Raw genomic sequence first — 16,505 nt, forward strand, 5'->3', positions numbered from 1 at the left:
TAGGTCAGTTCAGCTAGAATAGCACAAGATTCACATTGGCCAGAGAATTGTGTATTTCTTGCTAATTAGATACAATCGGAATAGATAATATTTGAGTATCTGAGGGCAGATCTCCCTGCCTCTGTATCAGGGAAATGAACCTACAGGGGCATGTTTTAAAAGTTTGATTTGGAAGGACAGATACCATTTGGAAGAGAGATGGCAAGCTGTGTTTTCCTCATTGTCCAGAGGCTGCTCTGAGTCTCAGTTCTGCAACATGCCGCTTGTCCATCAGAGACTATGTAGCGATGGCTTGGGTGCAGACGGGCTTGCGTTAGCATTTCATTTCACAGCGATCGGTACTTTTAAATTAAACATGCAAAGTTATCTTGGTGAGCTATTGAATGGGAGGTTGCTGGATTATTGAATTTGGCCCACAGTTTAGCCAGTTCAGCAGGGATTTTGGGGGTCTGAAGCAATTAATATGCAAGTACTTTTGAGTCAGCAAGGTAGGAGATTACTGTCTTATCAGAGGTAAAAAAAAAAAAAATTCCTTCTCAAAGATCCATATTTTTTTGGAGGTGGATAAAAACCCATTGTTTAAGATTCGTGTTTGAGAATAGTCACCTCAAATTGCCAGATTTAACTACCAAAACACACAAGAAGGAATAATTGCTTTAAAATTTTTTTGATATATTATTTGCATTATGCTTAACAAGAGGAGATTCCAGGTCCTTAGTTGTTGTTGTTCTTTTTTATTTTCCTTTTCGTTTATAACAGCTTGGGTTGAAACTTGATTTTTTAAAATTATTGTTGTTGAAAAAAAATCATTTGCTGAACAGATCAAAGCACGTGAAGTTGTTTTTGTCCCATCAGATTGAGTACTTAGACGAAACTGAAAGGTCTGGGGTGTACGGCTAAGCCCAAGGGTGTGCTATAAATTGAGAAGTACTCCCCAAATGACCCTGTGAGTTCTCGACCATCAAGGCCTGGTGGGGGAAGGCTGTGTACCTGTTTTGTCCTGACCTGGCAGCAGTCGGAGACAATCTAGATTTTCATTGTGTGACACATTGCTTTGTGCACAGTGTCTGTGCTGCATTCTAGGGGACACAGGGTTGTTTAACACTGGGAAAGTAGAGAAGGACTCAGCATAGTACGGTGGAGATGTGGCTTCCTCCACTGAGCTGAGTGTGAGACCTTGGCCCTACTAGCCTAGTCCCAGCAGCCCTGACAACCACTGTGCCACTGAGGCCTGGGGGTTGTTACTCCAGAAAAGGGGGACTGAAGCAACAGGAAAGCTTAGTCTTTGAAAACCAAATATAATTTAAAAATGAAAAATGTAAAAATGTGGAGCTCTTGGCGTGATACAGCCCTTTATTTCCTATATTGTGGAAATCTTTTCCTTCTAAAAGCTTCAATTTGACCGACTGCTTAATTTCAGGAATTTGGACCTCAATAACTCAAGAGATCACTTCTGAGTAGCAGCTACCTTTTCCCTTGGGGCTTGCTCATCCCTTAAAAAATATAGTCTGGGTTCAGGGATTTAGCTCAGCAGTGTAAGCGTCTGCCTGGCAAGCATGAGGTTGTGAGTTCGATCCCTGGTACCAAAAAAAAAAAAACCAAAAATATCCCCAAAACCATATAGGCTGGGTGGTTGCCCATACTGAGCCACTTCAAGGCTAGTCTGAGCAAATTAGTGAGACGCTGTCTCAAGATGAAAATTAAAAAGGGCTGAGGATGTGAAGGGCCTGGGTTCCATTCCTAATTCCGATAGGGAAAACAAACGACGTAGCCTTGAGTGCTTCCGGGGGCAACTTCAGGACGTGGCCTGGGAACCTATGGTGGACTGTGTCCTTTGGCGGGTGACATGGGGACTCAGCCTGATGGTGAGAGGGTGTGTGGCAGGCTCCCTGGTAAAGGGCCTCCAAGATTTCCTGTGGAGTTGTTCCTCTGCAGCCAACGCAACAGCTTTTTTATTTCAGATGAAGGATAAAATATTTGGGAGAATAACTGTCATTGTTCCCATTCCCAAGCGCCTTTCTGTGCGTGGAGAGCTCTCTGAGTTTGTCTGTTTGTTTTCTGTCCTCCCATCAGGACCCACAGCCCATGCCGACATTCTTCTCCACAGGTCACATGCGCCTGGCACTTGGCGGGCATTCTGAGCATTGCGGCGCGTTTTCAGCCCTGGTCCTTGGTTCTCAAGGGACACTGCCTATCTCCATCCTGACTCCAGATTTAGAAGAAATCAAAACCAAAACCAAAACTGGAAAGAAACCTTACTATGCAATGGAGGTGGAACTTGACAGCAGCTGGTGATAAGGATTTGTGCGGGTGTTCTTCCTTTGAGGGTCTTTCGTGTGGTAGTGATAGGGAGTGGGCTTTTTACTTAGGCTGCACTTCCACTCCACAGCTGTCTCAAACAAGAAGAAAGGAAGCACACAATGAGGGCCTGGTGTTGTTCAATCAGGATGGTTTTGTTTTGTTTTTCTTAGTGGGAAGAGGTGCTCAGATTAAATTTATGGATGGCAGCAACAATAATAAAGCTCCGTGTTTGCCTCTTACTCTGCATTTGCTTGCTGAATGCCTTCACAGCCATGGAAGGAGTTTGGCTTTTATTTTTTAAGTGAAGGAAGAAAAAGCGACTCAGACAGGGTAGATAAGTACCCCACTCTGTGGCAGAAAGGTGGCTCATCAAACATCAAAAATAGTTGTTACATTTTGATGTGTTGGTGTATATGCATGGTACAAAACTCAAATAATGATGAAGGCTTAAGAGAAAGGCCCAGCTTCTGTCTGCCTCTGCAGCTCAGCCTGCAGCTCTCCTTGCAGCACCGACAGTCTGCTCTTACGCCATACTTGTGAAGATGGGGCCATGTCTGTATCCAACAGCCTTATCCCCAGGGTCAACCTGTGCTATTTCAAAACCCACTGCCTACCAGGCTTCGGCTTTTCACCCTTGCACTGGTGTCCATGCATCCCAGGCTCAGTTCCTGTACACAGAGCCCCCTGCACCCAGGGGCCCTTGCACCCAGGCTTTGCAAATGCTATTGACCCTGCCTTCTCAGTTGACACTAGCACCACCCCTGCTCAGTGAGACTAGAGGAGTCCCTCAGCCTAGCCACAGCAGAGACTGGATGAAGGCTGCTTCCTCCAGCTGACCATCCAAGTAGGGCTGCTGTAGGGATAGGTGGGGTTACCAGAGAGAAGGAGCAGGAAAAGACTTTGCTCTCCAGTTTCAGATGCATTTTACTGTGTTCCCTGGGCTGGGCTTCACATTTCTGGACTTACATGAACCTCCTGTCTCAGCCTTGCAAGTTCTGGAATGACAAGTGTGTGTTCCCACCCCTGACTTCAGTCTGTTCTTTTATTGTGCTGTATAATCTTATTTTTCATCAAAATCTCATTGATCCTGGCTTGAATTCTAGTTTTACCACTTTAGTAGGTGAGTGAATTTAGGTAACTTACATGACCTTTCTGAGCTCTAGACTTACTCTAGTTAGAAGTGATACTTATAATACCTGCCTGTTAAAGTTACTGTGCTGACACAGACCTGCTAGTTTTCCAGTAACTGGCATTGTTGTGCTTCAGCTATGTCTGGCACTGCCCTAAATCTTTTGACCTGTGCTATCTTATTTAATCCTGATGACCCCCAAAAAGTTAGACACAATTGCCAATATGTGACTAGAAATCACATCAGATAGATTCCTTGTAGAGGGCCATCTAGCTAAGGAATGCTAAACAACTGACTCCCATTGTTGGACTCCAGAGTGCATGATCTTGACCACTAGGCTGTGCTGGCCTCCCGTAAACTCTACCAGACTTGATTGCACATACTGTGCGATTCTCCAGTCATTCAGTTCTACTCACAGCAAATCTTAAGCTGTTTTCTTACATCTTATTTTTGGTCTTTTTCATTTTTATCGGTACCAGGGATCGAACTCACGACTCCCTGCTTGCAAGGCAGGCGCTTACGCCGCTGAGCTAAATCCCCAGCCCCCTGTTTTCTTATATCTTCATTCTTCCTAAGGAAGGCTTTGAAGTATGACTGATTAGAAGCTGACCTGGAGCAAGGAATATAGTTCAGTGATAGAGAGCTTACCTAGCTTTGGGTTCTGTTCCTGGTACTGCTATGAATGAATGGATGGATGAATGAATGTGACCTGGCCTAAGTCTCCTTATTTGCACCAAAGGATCCGTGTCTGTAAGGCTTGGATGGCAGCACTTTGTCTTCTGTGTGTGGGTGGGGACTGCTGTGTGGAGGGGACCTCACTCACATAGGCTGGCACATAGCAGGGCCTTGGTTAGTGTACCACTTCTTTCTTCCCTTTGTTTGCCCATTCCTAGACTCCTATGTGTCCTCAAAGTTGCTTGTATGGGCTGTGAGCAGGGGTGGGGCAAGTGCAGTGTGTTTCCTGGCACTTCAGTGACTGTGGAAATAGACTTCCTTTGTTGCCAGAGATGTGTAGACAGCAGAATGCAAACCCTTGGGCTTTTGTATGCAACTCTGGACCATACGTTAGGGCTCTCCAGAAAGAGGATGAGAATAAGTGGAGAGACATCGAAGCAAAACAAGGAATGTATCTGATTGGTGTGAACTTCCAGATACTCTCAGATCCCCCACTGACTGCTTCTAATGTTTTCTTATATTTTCTTCCAGTTTACCTTTCAAATTGTAGAAAATAACATATAATTTCTTTTTTCAGTACTGAGCATTGAATCCAGGGCCTTCTCACTGAGTACATCCCTAACCCTTTTTTACGTTTTTGAGACAAGGTGTCACTGAGTACTAAATTGTCTAGGCTGGGCTTGAATTAACAATCCTTCTGCTGCAACTTTTTAAGAGTACTGGGATTATAAGTGTGTGCCACTATACCTAGGTAAAAATGTCCTTATTAACCCTTTAAGTGTGTCATTCCCTGGCATTCACCACACTATGAAACCATCACCACCCCCTATTTCCAAAACTTTTTCACCTTCTCAAACTGGACCTCCCCAGTTACACACTTATTCTCCAGGCCCCTTTCCTGCCCCTGGCACTGCCGTGTTCCTTCCTGTCAGAATCTGACTGCTCTGGAGTCTTTATACAGATAGAATCTGTTACTTTTCTTCCTGTGTCTGCCTTATTTCACCTGGCTTAATAGCCTCAGAGTACACCCATGTGGTAGGATGTGTCAGAATTTCCTTCTTCAAAGGCTGAATAATATTCATTTATTCTTCCAAGCACTGAAAGCATAGATTACAGGTATGAATGCCTTGCAGTGTATTTATTTATAACCATCTCTGTAGTTTTATGTTTTGCTTTGACTTAATATGTGCAATTTCAGTGTTATTATTTGATGGTTGGGATTTAGTAATGACATACTACATCTGATTCTGTGTAAAATGAAGACTATAGATTTCTTTTCCTTATACCTGACAGAATTAGCTGTGTGTATTTCTATAATTAACACTGACCAAGGATGACTTGTGAGATTCCTTGTTGCATTGTAACTTTTTAGGATGAATTAGCAGCAATGACTAGTTCTTGAACCTTACTGGGAATGGTGAGAAATGCAGGTCTACCGTAATGTCTCCATAATACCAAAATGCAAGAAACTGTAAGCACTGAAAGCAGGAAGGAGTTTGAGTGTAAAACTCTGTCTGAGGAGGTTGGGGATTTAGCTCAGTGGCATAAGTGCCTGCCTGGCAAGTGCGAGGTCGTGAGTTCAATCCCCAGTACCAAAAAAAACCCCCACAAAAAACAAAACAAAAAACCCCTCTGTCTGAGTTGAGTGAGGCCATTTAATAGCTTTTATTTTTCCCATCAATGTGAATATTGAATGTTTGATTATAGGGAGTGGTAGAGTGTTATATAATATGTGATATTTTGTATTTGTACTGAACTATTTTTTGGGGTAATATTTGTATTTATTTATAACTTTATAATTAATATTGTGAAGTACTTCATATATAACTTTGCAGAATAATACACTATGGCATCTTTCTATGACATTGATTTATAATACCACATTCCTTTGTATAGTAACCATACCATATTTAAAACATTTTATAGCTTTATTGAGTCATAATTCAAATGTCATACAATTCACCCACTTAAGGAGTTAGTTTGTAGTATTTTTACATCATTGTACAGTTACTATTGTAATCAATTTTAGAATACCTTAGCTCCCAAAAGAGACTATACAATAGCAGTCACTTTCATTTTCTTTTTCCTCTGCCCTACTTTTTGTCTCTGTAGATTTGTTTATTCTGAGGATTTTTAATAAGTTGTATTATATGTTTATACATGACCTTTTATATCTGTCATCTTTCATTTAGTCTATTACTTTTTTTTGTACCAGGGATCAAACTTACAACCTTGCATTTGCCTTTTTTGTTTTTTTGTTTTTTTGTTTGTTTGTTTGTTTTTTTCTTTTTTGTCGGTACCGGGGATCGAACTCACAACTGCCTACTTGCAAGGCAGGCACTTATGCTGCTGAGCTAAATCCCCAGCCCCTGAGCTAAATCCCCAGCCCCAACCTTGCATTTGCCAAACAGATGCTTATGCCACTGAGCTAAATCCCCAGCCCTAGCCCGTGTTACTTTCCAGATTCACCCAGTAATAGTATCAGTCTGTACTTCATCCATTTTAAAGGCTGAATAATACTCCTTTGTATCAATAGACAAAATTTTTAAAAATCCAGTTACCAGTTGATGAGCATTTGGTTTGTTTTCACAGCTAGAAACTGTCCTACTGTGAAGAGACTGGTTCAGGCTTTTCAGATCTCCTGGGTACATCCCTAGGAACAGGATTGCTAGATCATATGCTAACTGTATTCACTTTCTGAGGAGCTGCCAAGCTGTCTTCCACAGCAGCTGTACCATTTTACATTCCCACTAGCAGTGGAGGAGGGTTCCAGTTTCTCTACATCTTTGCCAACATTTATTACTGTCTGTCTGTTTGATTATACCCATCCCAGTGGGTATAAAGTGCTATCTCATCATGGTTTTGATTTGCATTCCCCTGATGTTTAGCATCTTTTATGTGGCTATTAATCTGTCTTCTTTGGAGAAATGCTTACTTAAGCTCTTTGCCCATTTTTAAATTGGGTTGTCTTTTTATTATTAAGTTGTAAGAGTTTTTAATGTTCCAGCTAGCTCCTTTTTAGATATATGATTTACAAATATGTCTCCCATTCTGTGAGTTGTCATTTTAAAATTTGTGTGTGTGTGTTTGTGTGTGTGAGATTTTTCAAGACAGGGTCTTGCCATGTATTCCACGTTGACCTCAAACTTACCAAGTGGCCCAGTTTGATGTTAAACTCACTGTGAGCCTCCTGCTTCAGCCTCCCAAGTGCTGAAATTACAGGCATGAACCACCACTCACAGCTCTGAGTTGTCTTAGCATTTTAAAATGCTTTAAAGCACTTTAAAAAATTGATAATTATACATATTTATGTAGTGCAGTGTGATCCTTCAGTACATGAAAATAATGTGTCTTACCTTAGAATGCTGACATATCTGTAGTGGGAACATTCAGATCTTTGTACTGTTTTGCAGTATTCATTTAAGTGCTGTAAATCAGTTATCCTATGCCATAGAATATTAGAACTTAGTCCTTTTATCTAACTGTAATTTTGTGCCATTAATCATCCTCTTTCTACCCCCTGACCTGGCCAGCCTTTGATAATTGTTATTAATCTCTATAGAAGATCAACTTTTGAACCGGCACATGTGAAGAGAATGTGGCACTTGCCTTCCTGTGCCAGACTTATTTGCATAGTGTTCTTGAGATTCATCCCTATTGTATAATATTTCACCATATTTTCACTTTCTATCCTTTGAAGCGCAAATTTTTTTTTGTACCGAACTCATGACCTCATTACCAGGCAAGTACTTGAGCCACTGAGTTAAATCCCTGACCCACAAATGTTTTTAATTTTGAAGAAGTTCAGTTTTTCTCTTGGTGCTTATATTTTGGGGTCAGATCAAAGAAACCATTGAGTAGTCCAAGGTTGTGAAGATTTATACTTATGTTTTCTTCTAGGAGTTTTCTAGTTACAGTTCTTATGGTTAGGTCTTTGATCCCTTTGGAGTTTGTTTTTGTATGTATTATAAGATAGAGGCCCACCCTATTTCTTTTGCTTCTGAGTGTCTTGTTAATCTAGTACTTTTGACCAAACTATTCTTTTTCCCGTTGTGTTAGCACACTTGCTGAAAGTCACCTGGCTGTAAATATGAGGGTATCTCTCTGGACTCTTGGTTCTGTCCCATTGCTTTCTTTATGTGTTTAGCTTGTTCTTGGGCTACTTTTTACAAAGTTCTCAATTCTGAAAACCGTTAATGGGCCAGGGCCTAGGGATTAGGTGGCTACAGACTGCTGCTGGGCCAAGAGAGGGCTCTGTTTTTCTAGCTCCCTAGACATCTGGTGCCTGCCTGTCTTCCAGCTTGTCGTCTCAGCAGGTGGGCTCCTGGGAGGCTGTCCTGGGGAAGCCTGAGGACAGTGCTGGATGCAGGCCCAGACCTGGCTCTGTAATTTCAGTGCCTTAGAGGACAAACCTGACTGTGAATATGCACCATTAGAAGCTCTGTAGCCCTCTGCACCCTGATCTGTGTCTTTGAACACCCTATTTGTTAAGACAGGGGTGGGGTGGTCTCCTAAGGCCACATTTGAGCTTGGTCACCCTGCCACCTCCAGCCTTATCCATATTCGGTTGGTTCAAGAATAAATACCTGAACCAAGGTAGACTAAGCTGGAGCTCTTCTCCCCTAGAAGTCTGAAACTTGGCCAGAGGAAGCAGGCAAACAAGGAGGTCTAGAAATCTACATGTTGGTGGAAATAGTTTGCTGGACTGGAGAGAAGATTATAGAGGTCCTGAGGGCTTTTCTGCTGTTGTGATCGCCCAGAGCTACTATGAAGGCTTCCTTTTTGCTTACAATCATGTCTGTTGCTGTTGCTTTCAAGAAAAAAAAAATCCATCAGTGAATATAGGTCCATGCAGTAGAGTGGCTGCTATTAGCATTTGCTGTAAGCAGGGCCTTCTGGATGCTGGCCACTCAAATAGTTGGCTTGCAGGACTCACTGATCTTCAAGTTGGAGTATTGGAGATGGATTTGGAAAGCAAATGTGCAGAATGTAGATAGATGAGCTGTGGTCAGGACCATAAAATGGATCCTAGCAGCTCAGCAGTGAGAGCCAGCAAAGACTCCCCAGAGGGTGATGTTCGTGTGGGGTCCAAAGGGTGTGTTGGAGTTTTCCTGTGGTAGATGAGGGCTTAAGAGTTCCAGGAAATAGGCACTGTCTGTGCAGAGGCTTCGGCATATTTTAAGGTCCAGCATTTGGACAGCCTAGAGGAGGTGTGTATTTAGATTGCAGGTATGAACAGTGAGGAGTGAGCTAGTGCTGCTGGTTGGAAGCCAGTTAGGAAGAACTCAAGTCTTGAAGACAAGTCATGTAGGTATTTTTCTGGGAGCAGGAGGCATTTTTGAGGAGTTTCAGCAGGGAGGAAAGATCTATGGTTTGCAGAGCTCACCCTGGCCCTGGTGGGTGGAGGGAAGAGGCCTGGAGACTGTTTCTCAGGCTGGCATCTGTAGGGAGGGAGGAGAGACAAGCAGGGAGGAAACCCAAGTTAGGAAGTACACTGGTGAGCAGGCGTGCAGCTGCAAGAAGCCAGGATGCCTGGAAGAGAAAGGCATGCTGAGGGTATGGGGAGAGGGGTGAGAGCTCCACAGCACTCCTGATGGGGCCTGGCAGGCAGGGCAAGGGTGCAGCCCCAGGCCCCTCTTCTGTGGGGTAGATGAAAGGGACTCCATTCGGCTGTGTTTTATGCCAATCAAGTGCAGCCTTGGATTGCTGGCCAGCTGCCACACGGCCCCCAGGCAGAAGTTTGGCAGCCTTGGTATTGTTGACCCTTTGTACTGGATGGTGAAAGTATCTGCCTTGCAGACTGGGCTCTGGAATCAGGTGTTTGGAATGCATAGCTAATGTGTTCCACTCCGGACCTTTGGTATTATTATTCCACAGTATCACATCTAATTGACTGTTTCCTAACGTCCTTGTACATTTTGACTGTACAATTGAGGTATGCTGCCAGCTGCCCTGCACTTACAGGCTGCCTCATCTGCAGCCTTTTGGCCTTAGGCCCCTTTCCTAGGGCTTCTGGTTCCTTGATGTCCAGGAGCTCTCAGTGGGTGCATGGTGGTCTGCTGGATTCCTCTCCTGGGAGATTCATGGAGGCCCCTTCATGCAAGGCAGGTGCAGTTCAGAGCAACGTTTTCTTCCAGGGTGGGTCTGTGAGATGCTGGGCATGTGTAGTAAGGACCCTGGGCACCCATGGAGTCCAGCTTGGTGGCATGGCCTTGGCACAGAGACTCCCAAAGTTGGTTCTCCACCACTGTATCAGGGGCTGCCAGGACCACCTCCTGAGTAGGTTCCTCTGACCACTTGAGGAGGGGCCTGTGAGTGCTAGCTCCTGAGTGCTGCTGTCTTGCCTCTGTCTGATGGGTAGGCACCTCATAGAAGACAAAGTGTGTCGACATTTCTGGGTAGAAGTAGTGCTTTCTACTTTGGCCTGTCTGGTTCCCGTGATAGCAAGTCACATAGGGGTTCCTGTTTTGGTGGTGTCAATTTATTGTGATAAAATACATAGAACATAAAATTTATCTGTGTCACCATTTTTAAATATACAATTCAATAGGATTATATTACATTATACAATCATTATCATCATATATTCTAAGATTTTTCCATCATACCAAACTGAGACCTTTTGTCTGTGAAACACGAACCCCCTCAGCTCTTTCCCACAGCTTCTACCAACTACTGTTCCACTTTGTCTGTCTGTCGGTTGACAGCTCTTGGCATTGTATGGGAACGGAATGATATACTTGTGAACCTTTTGTATCTGGCTTATTTTGCTGGCATGGTATCTTTAAGTCTTCTCTGTTTGTTGCTTGTCTTAGAATTTTCTCCCTTTGAAGACTGAGGAGAATGGCAGAGTATGTGTAGACCCCATCTTTTTTCCCCATTCATTGGTTGGTGGGTGCTTGGGTCCTTTATATCTCCTGCCTTTTATGAGCAGCAGTTGTATATCTGTTTTTTGGTTCCCTTGGTACATGCCTGGGAGTGGAATTTGGAATTGTTGGAGAGAGTAATATAAATTCGCTCTCTTTCTCTTTCTCTCTCTTTGGTCATTTTGAGACCAGGTCTTGCTATGTAGTTCAGACTGGTCTTGAGCTTACTTTGTAGCCCAGGGTGGTCTCAAACTTGCAAAGATCCTACTGCCTCAGCTTCCTGAATGCTGGGATTTCAGGTGCATGCCACCACACCCAGCAATAAATTATCTTTTAAAGGGAAAGGGATTAAAAAAAAATAAGGCGTCTGGACCTCAGCCTGTTGCTATGTGATGTAGGTCCTCAGATGCAGAGTGTGGCCACACTGTGGTGGCCATTGTGCCTGAGCCTGCTTCATTCTTGTGTGGATTAGGACCTCTCATTTCATCAGGCAGCTGATTAACTCTTTCTATGACCTTTATTGAGACCATGATGTAGGAAGGAGGAGCTGTGTTCTTGCAGTGCTTTTAGTTTACTTGGGTAGTAAGAAAGAAGTCCTGGAAATTGGCTGGGAGTAGCAATAATGCATTTTAGGCCCTAGCAGGTATTTTCTCTCCTTTGAGAGAGAGGTCACTCAAAGTCTCAGACAGGAGAAACTCTTTGCTTTAATTAAGGGATGGTTCACCATTTTGAAAAAGAGCCTGTGTTTTAGATTGTACCTTCCAGTTTAGGGATCGCCTCTTAACAGAGCTCTACATGACCTTACCTGACTGACACCTGGGAATGATGCTCTTAGGCTGTGGTGAAGATCAAGAGGGGTAGCACTCTCCAGGTGCAGATATGCAAGACATGCAATGGCATCTTCTTTCCCAGGAGCATGTCTTCCCAGACCTCATGTTTCCTGTCCTTATGGGTCACTGAAGTTCTCTTGTGAGATCCTAGAGGGATTAATGGATGCTGTAGTACCAGTGGGGCCCCAAGTACAAGTCTGAAAAATCAAGAAACTAGAAACTAAGCATTTTGAAAAGTGGCTTTGAGAGACAAGCAGAGGTGGACATCTGTGCCTTCTTCTGGCAGGGCCACTGAGAATGGGATTGCTCTTGGGCTGATCTGGTAGTGTTCCTCAGGGCATTGCCAGGCCTGGGGTGGCAAAGGTGTGTTTTCTTGCATTCACTCACTCTCTGTGCTTTTCCCCTGCAGATGATAATTTGCTTATTTATTTCAGAGGTTATAATGGTTTAAAAATATCATTAAAAATGAATTAACTGCTTTGCTTCATATCAACCACCATGTGCTTTACAAACGTGACCTCTTGTGGTCCTCACTATGAACTCTGAAAGATGGCAGTATCACTGGGGGGAAGTGATTGTCTTAGGTCGTTACACACTCTTAAGTGGCAGCTGGGTTTGGACACACTTATCCATGGCAGCATTCTGTGTTAGTTGCTCTGTCCCTCCTCCTCTGGGCCTCTCTCCCCTCCAACCAAGGAGTTCTGGTCTCAGCAGGCAGGTCTTTCCTCCAGTGGCTGGCTGTGGGAAGAGAATGAGCCATGATGCTGAGGGCTGTTTGCTGTGCAAGTGTCACCTGCTTCTTCAAGGGAATGTGGGGAAAGACGGATTCCTTCAAGGATTAAATGAGGCAGAGAAGACCCCAAACCAAACAACATGGCCCCCAGGCCCAGGGTGTGGGCGACACCTAGGCGTTTCTATGGAGTTCACGATTCAAATCCCTCTTTCTTCTCTCTTCCTTCTCAGGACACTAAATCCTTCTAGTTCACATACACCCAGGGAACATGCTGAGTATTTTTAATGGAACAGCAGGGTGGGAGATATTGGAGCCTCCCCAAGCTTTCTTGCCATTGGAGAGTGCTGGGCTCCGTCCTGGGCAAAGATCGGTCCTATTGGTGGCCCATGTTCATTTTTGGGGTGGTGGGGCTCCCCTTCAGGAGCTCTATAGGCCAGATACCGGGGGGTCAAGCCCAGTAGTCCTGATAGGAGTGTGGTGGTGTTTTTGTTTTGTTTTTGGTACTGGGGATCGAACTCATGATCTTGTGCTTGCCAGGAAGGTGCTTGTGCTTCTGAGCTAAATCCCTGGCCCTGTGGTGGTAATTATTGAAAGGTAATTAGAAGGCTTCAAATTGACGCAGGCTTTCAGGGGATTTGTGGAAAATCTCTCTGGATCCTTAAATAGTTCTACTTTATGATTTCATAATTCATCTTGCAGGAAATAATTTGAGACGAGCACAAATAATTTGAGATTCTGCACAAAGATGTTCTTTGCAGCATTACTTACAAGTACAAAAAATCTGGAGCCTCCCAAATGAAGCAAGTTAAGATACTTCATGCATCCCTCACAATGATAATTAGGAAGACATGACAACCATATGAAATCTAATGCTAAGTGAAAAAGCAGGGTAAGGGATTTTATTTCACCTTAATTCAGTAACGTGCAAATTGTATCGGCCTGAGAAAAAGACAGAAGGAACACATACCGAATGTTAACTGTGGATCATTTCAGGGGCTGGGGGTACAAGTGATTTTGAGTTTCCGTCCCCCCCCCCCCCCGCCCCAGTACTGGGAATTGGGCCCAGGATCTTGCACTTGCCAGGCAGGTGCTATGCTGCTAAGCTACATCCCCAGCCCTGAGTTTATAAAGAAGAGTTTTTTCTTTTCCTTTCTTTCTTTTTTTTTTTTTTTTTTTTAAGTACTGAGAATTGAACTTAGAACCTTCACACTGAATCCCAAGCCATAAAAATAAATAAACACATACTGTAATTTGTGTGTATATATATGTATGTGTGTATTTACTTTCTATTTTGAGGCAGGATGTTGCTAAGTCACTTAGCTGCCCAAGCTGGACTCAAACTTTCAGTCTTCCTGCATCAGTCTCCCAGAGTGCTGAGATTACAGGCATGCACTACCAATTCTGTCTTTTCATAGATTTTCTTCTTTTCTATTATTTTCCAAAATTTATTAATTAATTATCTTTTTGAGAGAGGGTCTCATTATGCTATTCAGGCTGGCTTTGGGCTCACTTTGCAGCGCAGGCTGGTCTCAAACTTGCAACAGTCCTCCTGCCTTAGCCTCCCAAGAGCTGGGTTTATAGGAGTGTCCACCATGCCTGATTTTCCAAAATTTCTATAGTCCACCTTGCTAGTTTAATAATCATGCAGCTCTGACTGAAGGTCCTCCTTGCCGTCCTCTTGGTTCTCTATCAAGGAGAGCCACCAGATGTTGGGGTACTGGGAGATGACAGGTGTAGTCCGCTAGCACTATCTGTTCCCTTCTTTCATCTAGCACCTTCTTGGAGCACTGGGGTGCTGCCCAGTGGCAGCAGCAGAATGAATATTTCATACGATCTTTGCCTAGAATCTGTTGGCAGATTGAGATACTTCCTTTAGTCTAAACTCATTTAGAAGTTTAGGGGTCGAGCTGATCTGTGGATTTTAGAGTTGGAAACATGAAAGAAATTTGTCTTCCTTCTATTTGTTTAAATATTAAAGCATTTAAAATATTTCTTCCCCTTCTTTCAGATAACTAAAATACAGCTGACTGCATTGCAGCTCAGTGCTGAAACTGGCTCCCTGGGTGAGTGATTAACTCCATGGTAATGGTGAGGCAAGTTTTAGAGAAGTCATTAAGTAGCTTTTGGGAAATTGTTATTTTGTCTCCTGTAGAAAACCAAGCCTGTGTTTTAAGATTGAGCAGTGTTTGGTGGTCAGCAGGAAAAGCCCCCTCCAAAGACAGGAGCCCCTGCCATTGAGATCCCTTGTGTCTGGTACAATGTGAGGGACCTGACCCACACAGGTAGCTCTGACTGTGGAGCACCTCTAGGCCTGTCTCTGGGATAGGTATTCATGTGCCTAGATACTGAACACATACACTGTCAGTCTTTGAAGCTTAAATTTTCCTGGCATCCTTGGAGCATAGGTTGGTATTTAATCATAGGCCAATCCTAAAGCCATTGAATTTGTCCTGGTCCCTGTTACAACAGGGACCAGGACATCTACCTTCAAGCTTAGAAAAGCCCTTGCAAAATTGGGCAAAGCTCTTCTCCCAGAAAAATGCACATCACTATTTTTGAGTATTCAGGCCTCAGGTGTGGAACCTGACCTGGGTAATAGTGACCTTGGTAGACTTGGTGGGGGTGAGCTTGCAGGGATTGCTCTTGGTCCTTGCAAATTCATGGGGCTGTTATATACGTGGGTGGATCTATGCCTGCTATCGCCAGAGGAAGGCTGAAGAATACATGTTTACAACTGTGCTTGTTTATGTGTATCTAAAGGGAAAAACAGAAAGGGAGCAGACTGATTTATGCACTTGTCTTCTGACACTTAACCCCAAATAATTGCAAAGAAAATGCTTTCAAGTTGTGCAATTGTCAGGACCAGTGTGATGGTGCATAAAAACACAAGATTCTCCTTTGCTGAGTCTTATCATGTATATTTTCTGATTCTGCTATTTATGTAAAATTTGAATTTAAGACAAAAGTGAGTAGATGCAAATGTGCATGGGATATATACAGAGTGATGTAAGATCACAGTGACCTTTATGTATTTTTATGATATAAAGACTTTTTTTCTAGTTATTTTTAGATAATAAGCTATGAACTAAATCATCTGGTTTACATGATTGAAATGATGCATTTCATGTAACTTTTTCTCCTGCTTTTTAACTCTAACATTTTATCTTTTTTTTTTTTTTTTGTCTTTTTCATTTTTATCGGTACCAGGGATCGAACTCATGACTGCCTGCTTACAAGGCAGGCGCTTATGCCACTGAGCTAAATCCCCAGCCCCCTCTAACATTTTATCTTAAGCATTTTTCCCACGCCATTAATCTCTTTCTGCAAACAGCTCATTTTTGTGCCCGTAGGCATCCACTGCATGAATGTACAGTTTATTTAAGCATGTGGTGGTAGACTGTAAAGCACTGACTTAGAGAAATTTGTGTTCAAACTTGTACCTGTCATTCACTGGCTCTGGCTGGCCCCTGGCTTAGTTCTCTACCTTGTTGGTTACTGAGAGAGAGGGACATAGCAGGTACTCAACAAACTGTAGCTGCTGTTGTTACTAGAGGCAGCAGCAGTTTTATCTTGTGCCCCTATTGGAAGAGTTTGGATGTTTACAGTGAATTAGGAATTTGCAACCCAGCTTTTGCCTTGGTGTTTAAAGGAATATTTTTTTTCTCTGTTACTTTCATTGCTGCTTTGTATCTTCTCCGGCCTTGTTCTGTGTATTTTTGTAAGCTGCTTTACATCCTTTTTGCAATAAGGCAGATTATAAATAAATAAACATTAAATATTCCCTCCAGCATTAGATATTCAGGTTGTTTCCGATTTCTTGCTATTGTAAATAATGCTACACAGAATATCGTTGTGCATCAAGGTCTGCCCTGGGTTAGATTGTTTATCAGGGCAGGGATCCTAGAAGTAAATTTACTGGGCTGAAGGGCAGATGCGTTTTTGAGCCTCTGCTTGCTAAATTGCACCAGTCT

At 43.2% G+C, this 16,505-nt stretch overlaps 1 protein-coding gene across 7 annotated transcripts in view; it reads left to right on the forward strand.

Moving 5' to 3' along the window:
* Eefsec (eukaryotic elongation factor, selenocysteine-tRNA specific) overlaps nt 1-16,505 on the forward strand; it is a 207,721-nt gene that overhangs the window by 21,335 nt on the left and 169,881 nt on the right. The gene's annotated exons all lie outside the window — the stretch shown is intronic.

This window comes from Cavia porcellus, unplaced genomic scaffold (assembly GCF_034190915.1).
Source record: "Cavia porcellus strain 051 isolate PalLab524CR breed Dunkin Hartley unplaced genomic scaffold, mCavPor4.1 scaffold_27, whole genome shotgun sequence".
Classification (NCBI taxonomy): domain Eukaryota; kingdom Metazoa; phylum Chordata; class Mammalia; order Rodentia; family Caviidae; genus Cavia; species Cavia porcellus.